Below are 17,727 nucleotides of genomic sequence, written 5' to 3' on the forward strand. Positions count from 1 at the left end.
CTAGCTGAGGACTCTGTTCCTTATCTTTCGGGCATCTGCCTGAAGATAAGTAGCAGAATCCATGGTACGAGGTGTCTGGCGGTCAGACTGAAAACGCTATGGGGGGCTCCCAAGAACAAAATTAGCCAACTATGGTCTCGGAATGGACTCTTTAAACTATTCAACTCGGGCTGGGATGTCAGCCCAAACGTCGGTGGAAGGCGTGACTGCTACCACCGGCGGGCACGGGGGGGAGAGATCCTCTCTGCGTGTCGCCAGCGGTCACACCTCTGAGGCGGCGGGAGCAGGCCGTATCAGTTGTAACAACACTGCCACCAAAAATTCGAGGTTGGTGCGCGCGGGTGCTGTGGTCTTAACCGACACGGACCAAAAGAGCGCTGCGCCAACTTCTACGGTGGAGGGGAACGTCTTCCTCTTCAGTCACCCCTGCCTATCGCCAGCACCTCCAAGGTTGCGCAGCGGGGCACGGGGGCTGAAGGAGAAGGCCAAAATAGGGCGGCGACCCGTATTCACGCAAGGCTTAGTGGCGTAGCTAACCTGTCCGTCAAGGACCAGGAGAGGCTTGCCTGGGCCAACACGTGGATGCGGGAAAACCAACTTAGCCCCCTTCCAAAAGACAATAAAGTGCAGACCGGTTCTACCGGCCCTGCCAACAACAAGGTGGAGTCCATGGCAAGCAAGCGCCAACGGTCCGCTGAGAGTCCCAAGCAAGGGGCTCCAGTGAGCAAGAAGCTGCGAGCACCTGGCTCCACCAACACGGACTCGAACAGGACGAAACAGAGAGCAACGGTTGCTGAAACTGCCAGGCGGCATCTCGCCGTTGCTCTCATAGACAGAGGGACCCTAACGGGAAAATGTCTGCAGAGCGGTGGCGGTTGACCCATAGTAAGCTGGTCGACGCACTGTTTGTCAGGATGGAGAATGTCCCAGACAGTCCAATGCCTACATTCGAAGGCACTGGCTGGCTGAATGGTGTCAAGATCCTGACATGCAAGGACGACCCAACATTGCAGTGGCTGCAAGCGACCGTACCCAAACTGGACGGGCTGTGGGAGGGGCCAAGCTGGACGTGGTGGACAGGAATAATATTCCGTCCATGCCGAAGGCGAAAGTCCTTTTCCCAATAGTTGTCCAGGAGAGCGGGCGCTTCAGCTGCTTAAAAGCAGAACCCGGCCATACCGACGAGTGATTGGTCCGTGCTGAAGGTTGATGAACCTTTACCCAGTGGTGGGCAGCACGTGATCATTCAGATCAACAAGGAGGCCGAGGATCTGCTATACAAACGCAATGGGAAGATGGCGTGGGGCTTAGGGAGCGTGTACCTTCGCCTCAAGAAACGTCATCCGAACGACAAGGACACACACACGCTGAGGTCTGGGGAGGTTGAGGCAGATCTCGGTCTCGAGAGCGTGACCGACGCCACCCAGCACCTCAGCCTGACTGACAAGACGGAGGAGGTGGGGAGGAACTGTCCATGGAGACGGGCCCCCCCGCGAGTTTGCTAACCTCTAATGAGTGTGCTGCAACTCAACCTCCATAAATCCAAAACGGCTTCGGCGGAGCTACTCCTTGCCCTGGAGGAAGTGTCCGCCTACGCGGCTTTGGTCCAAGAACCGTGGATAGCGTCGGGCAACACGGTGGCTGGACTGAAGTCGCCCAACTATGATTTATACGTCCCGACATTGGTAAGCAGATCGAGAACTGCCATCCTTGTAAAGAAGGGGCTAAAAGCTCATCTACTACCTAATTACAGCAACGACGATCTAACCGTGGTGGTGCTGGAGAGCCGTGAAGGATGTTTGCTGCTGGCATCCTGTTATATGGCCCACGACAAGCCGGCTCCACCTGACGAGCTGCGGAGGCTGGTGGACATGGTCTGCTCCTCCAATAAGCATATTATTATCGGAACGGACGCCAACGCCCACCATAGCGTCTGGGGAAGTCCCGACATCAACGACAGGGGTGAGTCAGTTCTTGATTTTATCCTTAACCATAAGCTTAGACTAGCCAACAGGGGTGAGGTATCTACCTATGTAGGTCCCACCTCCAGTAATGTGCTGGACTTAACGATTTCAACTGAGTGTACCAATGTTGAAGAGTGGAGGGTCCTGGACAGACCCTCCTTCTCGGACCATAAGTACATTCAATTTACCATTCCTTTTAACAGGGTACCTGCGGCTCAGCCGTTCAGAAATCCCCGTAACACGAACTGGGCGAAATTCTCTAGCCTTGTTTCCAAGTCTCTTGGTTCGCCGGGTAACATCAACTCGGTGCAGGACCTAGAAACTAATGTCAATGTCCTTTCTGCAGGACTACTTTCAGCGTTTCGCCAATCTTGTAGACTCTCAAGACCGACGAGAAGATCGAAGCCACCCTGGTGGAACCCAGATCTCTCATCGCTACGTGGAGAGCTTACTAGCATGTTTCAACTTGCTAAGAAGGCGGACAACGAATATGTCTGGGACGAGTATAGGTCTCTCCTGAAGTCGTACAAGAAGATGATCCGATCATCAAAAGGTCTTCATGGAGAACCTTCTGCTCGGACCTGGATAACATCAAAGACACCTCCAGACTGAGGAAGCTGCTGTCCAAGCAGGCTTCCAGTCCTAGTCTGCTCAAGTCGGGCGATGGAGCGTGGACGGAGAGCAGTGCTGAAACTCTTGAAGCACTGCTCTCAACTCATTCCAGGATGTATTGGAATAGAGAATAGTGACTGGCAGCTCTTTCCTAGTCTCCCAGTTATGAGACTCCCTGCCAGTCTAATTACAGATAACAAAATAATTTGGGCTATCAACTCCTTTGCGAAGGTCAGGTCGCCCGGTCTCGATGGACTTTCGCCAGCAATGCTGCAAGCCAGCAAGCCCACGATTGTTCCGTGGCTATCGGGTATCTATTCGGCGTGCCTTGCATGGGGTCATATCCCCACTCTTTGGAGGACCTCGAAAGTCATTTTCCTGCCCAAGGCGGGCAAATGCAGTCATGTGGTCCCAAATGACTTTCGGCCTATCAGCCTAACCTCTTTCCTGCTAAAACATTGGAAAAGCTACTTGATTTGCACATCAGAAGCAACTCAATGCATCTGTTGTCCCCAAATCAGCATGCGTATACAAAGGGCAAGTCCATTGAGACTGCTCTCCATGCTCTAGTAGCCTCCATATAAAAAGCGGACCACTATAAAGAATATGCCTTGGGTGCATTTCTTGACATTTCAGGCGCCTTCAATAACGTCACCACTGATGCTATTATGAAGGGCCTTACCTCAATTAACACGGCACCAGCGATCCACAGATGGGTCAACCGCCTTCTTTGTGACAGGCGGGTGGTGGCTACGTGGGGCGATGCGGCCATTACAAAGGTAGTGCGAGGTGGCACTCCCCAGGGTGGGGTTCTCTCGCCTCTCCTTTGGAATTTGGTCGTAAATAGCCTACTTCTAAAATTTACTAGACGGGCCCCAAGTTAATTGCCTATGCTGACGACATAAGCATTTTGATAACTGGGAAATGCCCAACCACCCTTAGTTCCGTAATGGAACTTACTTTGCAGGAAGTTAAAGCATGGGCCGAATCAGCCGGGCTCAGCATTAACGCGGATAAAACGGACCTTATCCTCTTCACGAAGAGGTATAAGGTACCTGCGTGGTCCCAAAAATAGGCTGCACTTTGCTAAAGCCGAGCCTAGCAGTAAAATACCTAGGTGTGGTCCTGGACAGCAAACTGACATGGAAGCTCAATGTGTTAGAAAGGGTGAAGAAGGCCACCGGAGCCTTGTACATGGCGAAGAAGATGCTTAGTTGCACTTGGGGCCTCTCTCTAATCTAATGCGGTGGATATACATCTCAGTTGTTCGCCCTATCCTCACCTACGGTGTTCTAGTGTGGTGGCAGGCCACTGAAAAAAGGACGTACCTATCCATCATGGAAAGGACACAGCGTCAAGCGCTACTGTGTATCACAGGCGCTCTCAGGTCGACGCCAACTAAAGCCCTCGAGGTAATAGCTGGTGTGGAACCATTACACCTATACGCGCAATCCATAGCCGCAAAATCGTCCCTACGGATTGCCGCTACTGGCAATTTGGGTCTGCTAGGCTATGGTCACAGCGCCATTGGTAGGGAGACTAGTAGAGACTTGGACTATACTATCCCCTTACCAGTACTGACCATATTAACACTATATTCTTGGAACCGGAGTGCTGGCGGGAAGGGTTATGCATTCCCGAAGCCCTCAACCTCTTCACCGACGGTTCGAAGATGGATGATGGTGTCGGAGCGGCCGTATACTGCCCGGACCCGGTCTCCAAACAATCCTATAAACTCCCAGACCATTGCAGCATCTTCCAGGCGGAAGTTTTTGCCATTGGCAAGGCTGCCGAATTGGCTCGGGGTTTTCAGCGTGATCACACCTCTATTAACATCTTTGTTGACAGCCAGGCTGCAATAAGATCAATGCACTCTGATGTGGTCAAGTCCAAAGTTGTCCTGGACAGCAGAAGAGCAATAGAGTCGCTGAACGCATCTGCGGTCGTGCGAATCTATTGGATCCCAAGCCACCAGGGCATCGATGGCAACGAGATCGCAGACACTCTCGCCAAAGAGGGAGTGGGGCTCGATGTTGGCAACATGTGCAATGTTCCGATATCCCTGCGAACTCTAGGCAGTGAAATTGAGGTGCGCTCTAGACTTCAGTGGGACGCGAGCTGGCGTAATGCCAACTCGTGCAAAACTGCAAGGCTGATGTGTGCCTCTACTAACAAAAACTTAACCAAATTCGTCATGCAGCTTTCAAGGAAAGACTGCAGGCTAATGCTAGGCATTTTAACTGGCCACTGTATGTCAGCTGTCCATGCTGTAAAGATGGGCATCACGAACAGTGATCAGTGCAGGAAATGCAACGAACCCGGGGTTAAGGAAACACTTGAGCATCTTCTCTGTAGATGCCCAGCGTTATCCCGACTCCGGTTGAAATACCTTAATTCGCCGTGCCACAACGATCTTCGGGACGTCTCACGGCTATCTCCTAGGATGCTGCTGGCTTTTGCCAAAAATGCATCCATACTGCGCGATTTCTGAGACGTAGATAAGCTACCGGTTCAGCTACGGACCTCCACTGGTCTATGCTTTGCCCCGTACTGGGGCAGCCGGTCCTACCTAACCTAACCTAAACCTCAGTGGCAAGTATGTTACAGTCGAATACTCTCAATTATAGCTTTCTAATTCGGTATATAAATGAATGATTCTTTTCTTCTGATTCTTTTATGTTATGATTTAATATTTTTTGACTACTAGTATATGGAAGTGCAACATTGGAATTGGTCATGTCTAAAATAAAATATCTAAAATGTTAGGGTAACACCTTCATAATCAATAACAAGTTTGTTCTGAGCTGAACGCAATATTTATTCACAAAGAACTTTGGTATTGAATAAATGAGCCTTGAATTTGGTCTTAATATTTGAGTAAATATATATTTTTCTTTGATTTCGCCTTCACAATGAAATTTTCACAGCATTTAAATAATCATTAGTTGAACGACAAAAATTTGTTGACAACGGTATTAACTGAAAAGAAACATTGGGAATTACTGAACAAGTATAATCCTTTTTAATGATGTGTAAATGAATGAAAAGTATCATTATTAGCTTATAAGCCTACATGTAATTTATTTTCTTTGATTTAATCGTGTGCTGTACTCTTTTTCTTTCTAGTTTAACTTGTAAAATATCATTTTATATTGCTTAAATAAACTGTTCTAATTTGCAACTATTAATAAGAGAAAAAGAAATCGTTTTTTATTCCAGTCGTTTCTATTCTGTTATCACTATTGACTCAAAAGCAACTGTTGGGGGTGATAAAGTTACTTTACTTTGAGATGTGAAACGATGGAAATAAAGCCATACACTGAATGCACTCGCAAAAGTTTTTGTTCTTTGAGATTTATAACCCAAAAATGTGGTCAGCTGAGATGGCAAACATTTTAAGGTCAGCCCGAGTTTCTTTGGCAAGTACTTAAGTAGTAAAAATGTGGTGAGGAACGTTGATACGAATGAAACACATGCAATGAAAGGTCAGCGCCAGCATGGCGTATACGTAACGTAACGTTGCGTTATGCTATGCTATAAGGGGGAGAGAGCGAGTAGAGTTTGTTTGGAAGAAGGCACTTGGAAGAAAGTTTGAAGAATAAATATATGAGTAGCTCTACATAACAAATTGCCCGACTTTAACTCATATTGTTTATGAGATGGACCCAGGGATGAAAAGACCGAGAGACCAAGAGACCGAGCGACAGAGAGACAGAGAGACAGATAGATGAACTTGGTTATACATGGATATGAGGCTTATTAAATATATATAACATCCATGTGCCTCAAAAGGTTTGACACATTTCCATGTGTGCGGCTGCTCACAAGGAGCATTTGGCCAACTTTCGGTTATTAATTTAACAAAGTATACTCAGATACTTTCCCTCGTTTGGGGCAAGCATCAAAACATGCCACATGCGTGCTTTTTTCCAAAAGGTTTCGCTATGCGTGTGTGTGTGTGTGTGTGTATGTGTGAATTAAGGATTTGCCATAAAAGAAGAAGGAACATGCATTGAGAGAAATATGAGAAGAAGCGAAGAGGGAGAAAGAGAGCGTGAGCAAAACAAAAAAAAACACCAACTGGGTCAACTTTCACTCAACTAACTCTCAACTGCAAGTGCATTACAAACCATTTGTCCAGCTTACGTTCTAGCTTGTTTACACACACTCACACACACACACAGACACCTTGATGTAAGTGTGTTTGTGTATGTGTGTGTGCAGCCTTGGCCCCGCATCCGCATCCGCGTCCCGTATTCACATTCACATCCGCACCGCAGCTCACCCATCAAATAAAAATCAAATCAACTCAAAGTGTCAAAAACTTTGCCAGCTAAATGCAATTTATGAAAATGCACACACCAGGCTAACAAAAATGTTTGAGAATCGAATAGAGGGGCGCACAAATGCAGTGTGGAGGGGACGCGACAGCTTCGCATCGTGTGCGCACAGTGAAAGCTCGCTACAACAAACTAGCTCACTACAACGATAATTTATGAACTAAAGTTGCAACCTTTTGCCTTGATGTCTAGCCAAATCGTTTGATAATAATTTAACTTTATTATGGTTCAACAAGCATCGGTTCAACTCGTCAAATGTTCAGCTTTAATTAAGTTGCCTTTTTTTCTGCCGCATTTTACACCGTTCAATGCACATGCAATAAAAACTAATTAATGCAATTATACTTTTCGCACCCAATTTGTACACATTTCGCATGATATACGCTTCAAATTCAATTCAATTACAAAAGTATACAAAAATGCAGCACAGTGTGAAACAATTGAGCTCAAATTTTATGGCGCCCAGAAGCATGCTACAGAAAATTCACTTCGAATTCTTTGTCCTGGATTCTTTATGCAGAGACTATTAGCACAATTAAGTGCATATCTCAATTTTGTGGCGGAATTTTTTGTAGTTTTGTGTAGGTAACGAAATAATAGACGAAAGAGATATGCAAAAGCTGCGGTACTAAGGATAAATGGTTCTATGAAGTAAAGTAAATAATAATTTATAAATATTTATGATGATAAAAATGATTTATTTCTTACAAATAAAAAAGTACAAATGCTCGAATTGAATAAAATAAAAAATAATTTTAAAAGTATTAATAAAGACAATAAATACGTTACATTTTCTTTTTTTATTAAGTGAAAAACTCGTTCACACGAAAGAAAATAGTACCATATCATCACAATTTAAAAAGCATAATAATGAAACTAAGTCTATAATTATCTACATATAAGAAATTCACACAAATATGCTTGACCAACGCATCTTGACATAAAGGTATAAAAATAGCGACTTTTAATTAGTTGGAGATATCACTATGTTTTCATACAGTCATTGCTCAATTATAATTAATTTAAGCTGCTTTCTTGTTGGCTGCAGAATACTAATTAAATCAGATATAAATTCTATAAATGTAAGCTTCTTTCTTTTAATATCCAGCATAGGATTAAAAGTTTTATCTAAATCTAGTCATATAAGCACTAAAATATAGGAAACTACTACAGAAATTCTTCAGCAATTTAATGAAAAAAATGGTAAATCTAAAATAAATTAACAGGAAGTATTTATAAAGATTTCACCACAAAGAGCTTTAAGATATATTAGACATAAGATTGCGTTTTGTGGCTTGCTAATAATAAATACAGCGTACAAAATGCAAAGACAGCTGATGCTTGCAATAAATCCACCCATACATATGCACATACTAGAAGTATTTGCATGGCGGCTTAGCTGAGAAAGTTTTAATACTTGCCGCCTAAAAGTATGCAGCGAAATTTTTGCATTTCGCTGATCCTCCACTTGGTGCTGTGTGGAACAATTTCTCAAGTGGAGCTGCTACTGTACAGCACACACACACACACACACACATTAGCACTGTATGCGTGTGTGTGTTTACAAAATTGCAATAATGCGCAGCGTCCTTCTGCTGCAGCACAATACGTGTGCATGTGTGCATGTGTGTGTGTGTGTGTGTGAAGTGGCTGTGCCCATGCATGAAGCGTAGTCGTAGTAGTGAGTGCTGCATTTTCTGCGGGCTGCCAGCTTGTTGGGGCGCGCATGTAATTTCATTAGGGCAGTAGGACAAACTTACACGCACACACATACACCCACACACATTCGCAGACAAAGACTAATGCCAACACACACACAGACACAGAGAAGCAGAGAAAATCACAGAACAATTTTGAATGCCTTTCGCTTTCAATTGGCGCTGCAATCAATACGAATCGAAAACGAAATGGAAATGGAAATCGAAAACGGGAACGGAAAAAAAAACAACAGCACGTTCAAATTGCACGAAAATTAAGCGGGGAGGAAGGAGGAAGAAGGGAAAATGAAAGAAATTTGCGGTATTTGAGAAGGCTTTAACAATTCGCCTCGGCGTCGTCTTCAAGTTTGCGCCGCGCATATTATGTAATTGTAGGACACACAGACACAGCACATATGTATGCTTGCTTGTTTGTTTGTTTGTCCCTGTGTGTGTGTGTGTGTGTAGATGAGGGCGCGTCACACACACAAACACACACACATATATATAGAGCATAGAATGCTAGCACAGGCAAAAAGACGACACCGCATCGCATCGCAGCATCGCAGCGCAGAGAAGGCAGAGAAGGCAGCAGCAAGCAGAGAGAGAGACACTTCATTTCTTGGCATTTTCTTTTGCTTTGCAAAGTCATGACAAACACACATAAACACAGACATACATACATACATACTTATGCATGGACATGCTGCTGTCGCTGCTGCTACGTTTTTATTATTATCGCTCGCTAGCATACACACACACACACACACACAGACACATAGAAAAACACAGCGACACAAGCAGAAGCACGAGTTACAAACACACACACACACACACACACACGCACACAGCAAGAGAGCGCGCAGCAGCCGCACTAACACACACACACACGCTGCGACACACAAACATGTCGCCGCCTTTGTCCAACTCATCGCTGGCGTCTTCTGCTGCTGCTGCTGCCGCTGCTGCTGCTGCTGCGACGCCGCCGTCTTTACAGTTGCCTTCGCTTTCGTCTTTGCTTTTGCTTAGCTTTGCTTTGCCATTTTTCTTTTACGCCTGTGTCTCTGTTCGTGTCTCTGTGAGTGTGTTACTTTTGCCGCTTTTGCTTCAGTGTTTATTTTTCGCCATTTCAAATGTGACCAGCGAGCGTCATTTTGGGCATTCTTTTTTAATACCCGTTCCACTGCTTTCCTGAAGGGTATAATATGCTATATTTGTAATTATAAATCGCATTCTCTGTCTGTCTGGCTGTTCACTTCTTGAAAACACTACAACTCAGAGACTATAAAAGCTAGTGACACCAAATTTGTAGAACGTATTTCTCTTTAAGTTGCCTTTTTAGAATAGAAAATATTGAATTGACACCGTTAAAGTCAACATTTAAGTGAAGAAAGTGGGTAGCTCACAGTCGAGCAATCTCAACTCTGGCTTCTTGTTTTGTTTGTGTGCCATTGGCATTAATTAAACACATTTATGGAGTGGACACAGCAGCAGCAGCAGCAGCAGTCGCCAGAGAACGGACGCGCAGCGGACATTTTCAGCATTCAATTATCGATTATGACATTCATTCAGAGCTCTCTCTCTCTCTCTCTCTTTGTGGCTGGGACGAAAATAGGAAAGCAAAGCGAGCCACTTGCCACTTGCCACTTACCACTTGTCCAATGGCCAAGTATTTGCCATCAAAGTCACAAAACGAGCAGCGAACGAGCGCCAGCAAACAAACAAACAAACAAGCGGGCAAGCAACCAGGCGGACAGACGGACAAACGGACAGACAGACGGACTTTGACTGACTGAGGCTGGAAGGCGGTCTGGCAAACATTAACTCTGAGCTTACGGGGCGTATGTGTAACACTCTGTGGGTGGTGTCAGTTGTCACTCAGCGAACCAGTCAATTGACTCTTTCTCTCTCGCACTCTTGCACTCGCAATCGAACTCGAACTCGCTGTCTTTGTGTGTGTGTGTGTGTGCGTGTGTGAGCTTAAAATCTCAGCCATTGTGCGAGCTTTAAGAACTCGCCACACAATTGCGATAGTTCCTTGTGCGCTTCCTTAGTATTGTTTATCGTTTATCGATCAGCATTGTCATCGACAATGGGAGCATTATGTGAAATTGATATAAATTTCAGCCAGTCAGCTGTTACGCATTGTTTTTTATGCTCCCCACCCTGGCAATAACCCAAGCATATCGTCGCTACTTATCGCTAACCCTTGTTGCCATCGTCAGCCATTTATCAGAATAAATATTGTTAGTGGCTTGCTCAATTTGTTGTATGCCATGGTTCTGGGTATGTGGATGTGGATGTGTGTGGAAAAACAATTACCCGAATCAAAATATTGTTTATCCTTTCATTCAGCTGGTATAACAAATGGTTTCGTTTACCACAAACACAACACAACAGCTCGAATGCATTTGTTTTTCCACAAATATAAATATGTACTATACATGCATATGTACATGTATGTATACGTGTTTTTATTGCAAGCTTCAGAGTCGGACTCATTAATCAGATATGGTAAAAATTGCACTTAATTTTAAGTCATATTATGGGCTTTAAATGTAATGCATATTCATTGATTATTCATCATATGAAAACAAACAGCTTAAAAAATCTTCACGCTTATTTTTCATTAATTCAATTTAAAAACAAGCAGTTGGGATAAGAGGATTTGTAAATTAATTAAAATGCAAGCGGATTTATGTATTAACATATTTACATAGATTTTATTGTTGTCGAATGCAGTTGAAAAACATTATGAAAACTTTGTAAATAATTTTCAAAACCTTTCTATTGAATTCGATTTCCAATCTACATTCATTACATTTATTAAAGTTTAAAATTTCAATATTATTTTTAATTAGTTTAATGTAGAAATTAATCAATTTGGAATTTTGAATCGTAAATTGAATTACCAAGAAAAATAGTCAAGGAATTTGTACAGAAAAATCATTAGTTTAAAATGCTGCAAATGAATTTTTATTCTATCCGAAATGCTCAAATTAATAGAGATAAAATTCGAGTCGGAATTTATTGAGTAAATTCAGCAAGCCATTCAGGCATTTAATAAAGTTTCAAATGAAATTTAGTTTGTACAAAATTAAAGGCAACGTACAATGTGCAATCAATCGGAAGGAAATGCATCAGTCAAGTTGACAATAATTGAAGAGGAAGCGTCAATTTTGAAAATGGCAAAGTGAACGTTGAAAAAAATATTGAAGTGGCAATCGTTGGACATTTGTCGGTCAAGCGCTATCAAATCAACTGCTGATAACAAACACTCGTATCAATAAATGTATCGATAACTCAATATACTGTGGGAGAAGGACAAGCCGCGTTTAACCTTTTCGCCATCGAGAGGAGTGAAGTAATCCCCGACTATTTGTATTTGGTATTTGGTGCTTGGGTATTTGATATTTGGTATTTGTATTTGTATTTGTATTGACCACAATAAATTGGGAATCAGTGATGCAGGCGGCGAGAAATCAGAAATGGGCAAAAGCCAATCAAATACACGGCAATAATTGTATTCTGGTCACTAGCTGTGCCAAGTGCCCACTCTCCACACTCTCTCCACACTCGCTACCGCTGCTCTCGTTTTGTCTGCTGGTCACACTGGTTATGCCAGAGGCAGCGAAAAATAACAAGGCGCAGACAAGAGGCCGGTATGGCAACAACAACTAGAACAGCGGCGACGGCGGCGACGGCGGCGACGTCGGCGGCAGCATCCACATTCATATCCTCGGAGGCGGCAAATTCCTAGCTCAAGGGTGGCATACTTATACACACACACACACTCCCCCACTCAAACACACACACACACACACACACAGTGAGAGAGTCAAAACGATTGAGTAATTTTTTTTTGTGTGTTTGCTGCTGCTTCTTCGTCTTCGTCTTCTGCTTGTCTTGCTGCTGCTGCTTCTTCTTCTCGCTGCGGCCACACACAACTTCATTAGATGAAGCGAGAATGTGCTGCGGGGGAATCATAGAATGACAGAGGAAAGAGGGAGGAGGGAGCGAGATGGAATGAGTCCGCAACTGCTTTTGGCAGTTGCTTTGCTTTGCTTTGCTTTGCTGCTCGCAGCGCATGTGACAATTTTGCTGCTTTGTTACATAAAAATAATATATTAAAAACAACAACAAGAGCAGTTCAACAACACACACAAAAAAAAAATAAAGAAAAATAGAAAATGGCTGCTGTGGCCTGTTAAATTTAGTTGTTGGCATTAGTTTTGCGTAATTTGTCAACTAATTGGCACACACACACACACTCATTGCCTTGACTTACTTATGTGTGTGTGTGTGTGAGTTTGTGTGTGTGTGTCATACAAATTGGATTAACGACACAACACAAAGGCAACTAGCGACAGCACGTTGACATCCCAGACCAGGTTCCGCCCCCTCACCTCCTCGTCCACCCCCCTCCACACACACGACCACATCGCATGGCATCAAATGGAAGTTTTGCATAATTCGCGCGATTTCAGCACATGAGAAAAAAAAAACAGCGTAAAATGCTAGTTGAATAAATATACAGCATACATACAAACATACAGCTATATATACATATATGTATTTTTAGAAGGTGGTATTTTTTTTTGGGCTGGTCACACACTCGCACACACACACACACACATACAGAGTTTACACGCACATTTGCAGCAGCTCATCATCATATTTGGCTGGGATCCTCTTCTCTTCTCGCTTCTTCTCTGGTCTTCTCTTCTCTTCTGTTCGCCTCTTGCTTGCTTTGCGTGTGTTATTTGTATTTGTATTTGTTAGCTGCTTTTCACACGCTTTTTAAAAACAACAACAGAACAACACTCACACACACACACACTCACACAAAAAAAAATAAAAATAAAAGGGACACACACAGAGACAAAGAGATAGAGAGAGAGGCAGAGACACGCACACACACTTAACAAAATGATTTTGAAATTGCAAAATTCAAATCAAACACAAGTGTCAATGATTTGTTTCAATATTATTTCGCTGATTTTCGATTTTTAGAGGACATTCGAATTCGACTCGAGATACGCACTGTTGTTGTAGTTGTTGTTGTTGTTACTGTTGTTGTTGTTGTTTTTGTTGTCGTTGTCGTTGTAGCTGTTGTTGATGGTGCTGTTGTACACTTTGTTGTAGTTGTTGTTGTTGTCAGCCGTAGATTTCGTAGTGTTGTTATTATTATTGTTGTTGTTGTAGTTATTGTTGTTGCAAACAAACAAAAAAATAATTGTTGGGAACTGACTCTTGCTTTTGGGGCTTTCTTCAGCTGTGCTTCTTGACGCTTCTTGAGGCTGGTGCTCTGCCACTGCGGCGGCTGATGCTGTTTTCAACTTTAACAAACTACTCAAAAAAACAATTGGAGAGCGCACGAAACAGCTCCGCTCCACATGACCGCACTACACGATTGACAGTTTGGCACTGAAGGAGCTCGCGAGCTTATCAGCCACAGCCGCAGTCACAGTGGCAGCCGAAGGAGCAGCCGAAGCCGAAGCCGAAGCTGAGGCCGAACATGCCAGCCGAATGCCGAAACACGAACAGTATTGTTGTTGTTGTTGTTGTTGCTATTGCTGTTGAGAGCGCCACGTCACTATCTCTCTGCATTTCTGTCTGTGTGTCGGTGTGACGTTGTGTTGGTGTGCGTGTGCGGAGAGTGTGTCAGACAGAAGATGTTACAAATGTTGTAGCCAAACGCCCAAGCAGGCACTTTAGGCATGTTCCCATGTTCATTGAAGAAAGCAGCCGACGACCCATTGGGAAATGGCGCGCATGTGTTGATGGGTTTGTGTCCAGAATAACTTATCAAGCACTCACCCACACACACACACACTATTCCAAAAGAGAACGAAAGAGAGACAGAGAGAGAGAGAGAGTAAAAGCTGCTGATAATTGTCTCATTATGGAACGCTCACTTGAACACGTATCGAAAGCTTCGTAATACAGTGTGATCTTTTTCCAACTGATCCTTGTGAATTATGCGATTTGGCGGATTTTTTTAAAGGAATAAATTAAATACTCAAAAAAATAAATATTCATAAAATTAAAATATTTTAATTTATAAATTCAAAATCTTATAAATTATTTTCAATTTTATATTTATTTAATATTTACAGTCTTCAATATACAATTAATAACTCTGAGATAATATATCGCCATTAAAGATGTTATTGCCATAAGTTGTATAACTAAAATAACATGAAAAAAAACTATTTGTGTTTTAAATATTTTGATGTCGACCTTCGATATTAATCATGTTTTGTTATCTATATAGAAGTTATGGTCCATTTATGTTATTATTGAAAAATATTTACATAAAAAATTTAACATAAAGAATAGTAATAAAAATAATTCTATAACATCTGCAATTCCAAAATATTTGGAAAAGTTCGAGTTTTTAATGACTTATTTTTTTTTTAACTTTTTTTGTAAACCAGTTTCTGTCACCGAAAAACAACATAACCGAGTTTTATATTTGAACAAAATGACAAAAAAATACCCTTAATCATAAATTCAAATATTATATTGAAGCTACATACATTTGAAGCAAAACAAAACACAAAAGCTTTTTATTTGCATTTGATTAAATAATTGTTTTGTGCGCTTTGTTGATTGTCATTGAAATAGTCATTAAATTTTCACAGTTACTTAGCACTCGATTAATGTTAATGAAAGCCAAAATGCGCCAGAAAGCCAGAAATAAAACAACAAACATAATCCCAAAGTTTGCCAATGTGACCGGCAGAAAAGCTCTTGAGAAATCGCGAATACGAAAAATTAAATATTATTTGCGCGCTGCGGGCGCTGCGCATTTCCCACTGGGGCCAAAAGTGCCCAAAAACAAAAGCAAGAACAACAGGAACAACAAAACCAAGCAGAACGACAACAACAACAAAAACATTGAAGAAGAAGAGCGGTAGCAGCAGCAGCAGCAGCCAGTGGCCCAAAGGAAACGCCAAGTGCCATGTGCGCCGCTTGAATCTGAATCTCAAACTGACTGCAAATGCGTATGTGTATGTCTGTGTGTGTGTGTGTGTGAGCAAACACACTCACACACTTATGACAATGGTGGCAATCCAATGCCGAACAGTGTGCGGCCTTGCGGCCTTGCGGCCATGCTGTTTCTCGCTCTCGCTCTCGCTCTCTCACTCTATCTCCCTCTCTCTCACTCATTCTCTCCCGCTCTGACGCTCTCAATGTCACTCTGTCACTCTCTTTGCGTGCGTGTGCTTATGCTTGCGATGGTGAGCTTTGCAAAGCTGCGACTGCGGCGCACAGTGGGATGAGGCTGTCAAGGATAATTAATATATTTAAATTATAATATCGACCCCTTTCCGTGATATTATCGTGTGAGGAAATAAAAAACGTAATAAAGCACACACTCGACTGTCGACGAAATAAATACATTTCGTATTACAAATTGAATACATTTTTCAATGTGACTTCGCAAATTATGCAAGATTAAGATATCAATCAAAATATTAATTAATGTGTAAAATTCAAATTAAATACAAGTGTAACTATAAATAAAACTAATATAATGTTCATAGCATATTTATTAAATATTTAAATTTTGTAACATACATATTATATTTAAAATAAATATTTATTATGAATATATTTTTATTATAATTGAACTCCAAAAAGCGATTGTGAGAGGTCACATCAATTGGAGTATTTTAATATTTTTAAATTAATTATATACTTTTTGCTTTATATTAGTATTAATACAATATTTTAGTTGTAAACAAGTAATGCATGAAAAATAAATAAAACAACAAGATAAAAATATCGATTTGACTTTCTTACAGTTCTCTAATATTTTCAAATAATTATTAAATATTGAAATAAAGTATAGTTACAATAAATGTAACTGAAATAATAGTTGAATTTTTTTTAGCTAAGTGGTTTAAAATTACAAAATGTTGAAACATATAATAATTAAGCCATTTAGTCAATTTAGTTGGAGGATATAAAATGCATATTTTGCATCCACTGTGCGATGTTGATAAGAGCAAAACGGCAACAGAACGAACAAGGCAAACTCAAACGCAAACACAAACACAAACACAAATAGAAACCGAAACAGAAACAGAACCAGAGACCGAAACAGAAACTGAAACAGAAACAGAAGCAGAAGCACAGAGACACAGAAAATGCCACAAACGGCAAACGTGATGCGCGCATGTGTTTTATCTTCAATCTCAGCTGAAATCATCTGGCCTAGCCGCTGACGAAACGGTTAACTGTCCCCCTCCCCCTTCCCCTCCTCCTTCTTTCCCATCCGACCAAGCACCGAAAGTAGTGTAGTAAGTAGGTGGTGCTTGAACAACTCCCCCCCGCCCATCCCTTTCTTTCCCTTTCTCGGCGGCAACTAACATACTCTACTACCTTGGTATTATGAAGGGCAATAGGTTGTGCGGTTGTGTTCGTTTCGGGTTCGTTTCTCGCTCGGGTCGCGCTCGGGTCGTGATCGGGTCGTGTTCGGGTGGGTCGTTGTGACATCGTTGTGTGGCTGTGAATGGGCTGCGCTTGAAGTCAGCAAGCCACGAGATGAAAGACAAGCATAGGCATTGCTACAGTAGGTTAAAGAGATGATGTCCCCTGTCCCTGTCCCTCCTCCTCACATCGCACAGCTCACACCTCACAGCGGGTTGTGTTGAGGGGAATAGAGAGAGTGAGAGCGGGGCTTTAGCCGCCTGTCGGGCGCACTTTTCTGCGCTTTGTAACGGCAAGAAATTTGTACTTCCGCCCGGCGTCGACGGCCGTAGAAGATTTTAATTAAAAGCAGCAGGAAATGTGACCTAAATAATACTTCCGTATAGTGTGAAAAATTGCCCCAACTTTGTGTTGCAACGCCCTCACTCTCTCTCTCTCTGTGTCTCTCTCTCTCTCACAGCCCCTGTTAAGCCCTACACTCATTGCTCATTTGCTGCCTAATTTGACGCCCAGCAAGCGGTGATCAGGAGGAAGCAACTGAATGTTGCATTGGAGTCACTCACTGGACATGAGCTGCGAGCTGTGAGCTGCGAGCTGTGAACTGTGGGACAGCAAAAAGTGTAGAGAATGTGTAATTAGTTGTTCCAGTTGAGCAACGTTTTAATTTGACGC

At 42.6% G+C, this 17,727-nt stretch overlaps 1 protein-coding gene across 1 annotated transcript in view; it reads right to left on the bottom strand.

Annotated features, from left to right (window-relative positions):
* Positions 1–14,026, bottom strand: part of LOC132795767 (pneumococcal serine-rich repeat protein) — a 69,155-nt gene extending 55,129 nt beyond the window's left edge. The window contains 1 exon segment of the mRNA XM_060806646.1: positions 13,658–14,026. The gene's annotated coding sequence lies outside the window, so the exon portion shown is untranslated.
* Between the last annotated feature and the right edge of the window lie 3,701 nt (positions 14,027–17,727).

This window comes from Drosophila nasuta, chromosome X (genome assembly GCF_023558535.2).
Source record: "Drosophila nasuta strain 15112-1781.00 chromosome X, ASM2355853v1, whole genome shotgun sequence".
Taxonomy (NCBI): domain Eukaryota; kingdom Metazoa; phylum Arthropoda; class Insecta; order Diptera; family Drosophilidae; genus Drosophila; species Drosophila nasuta.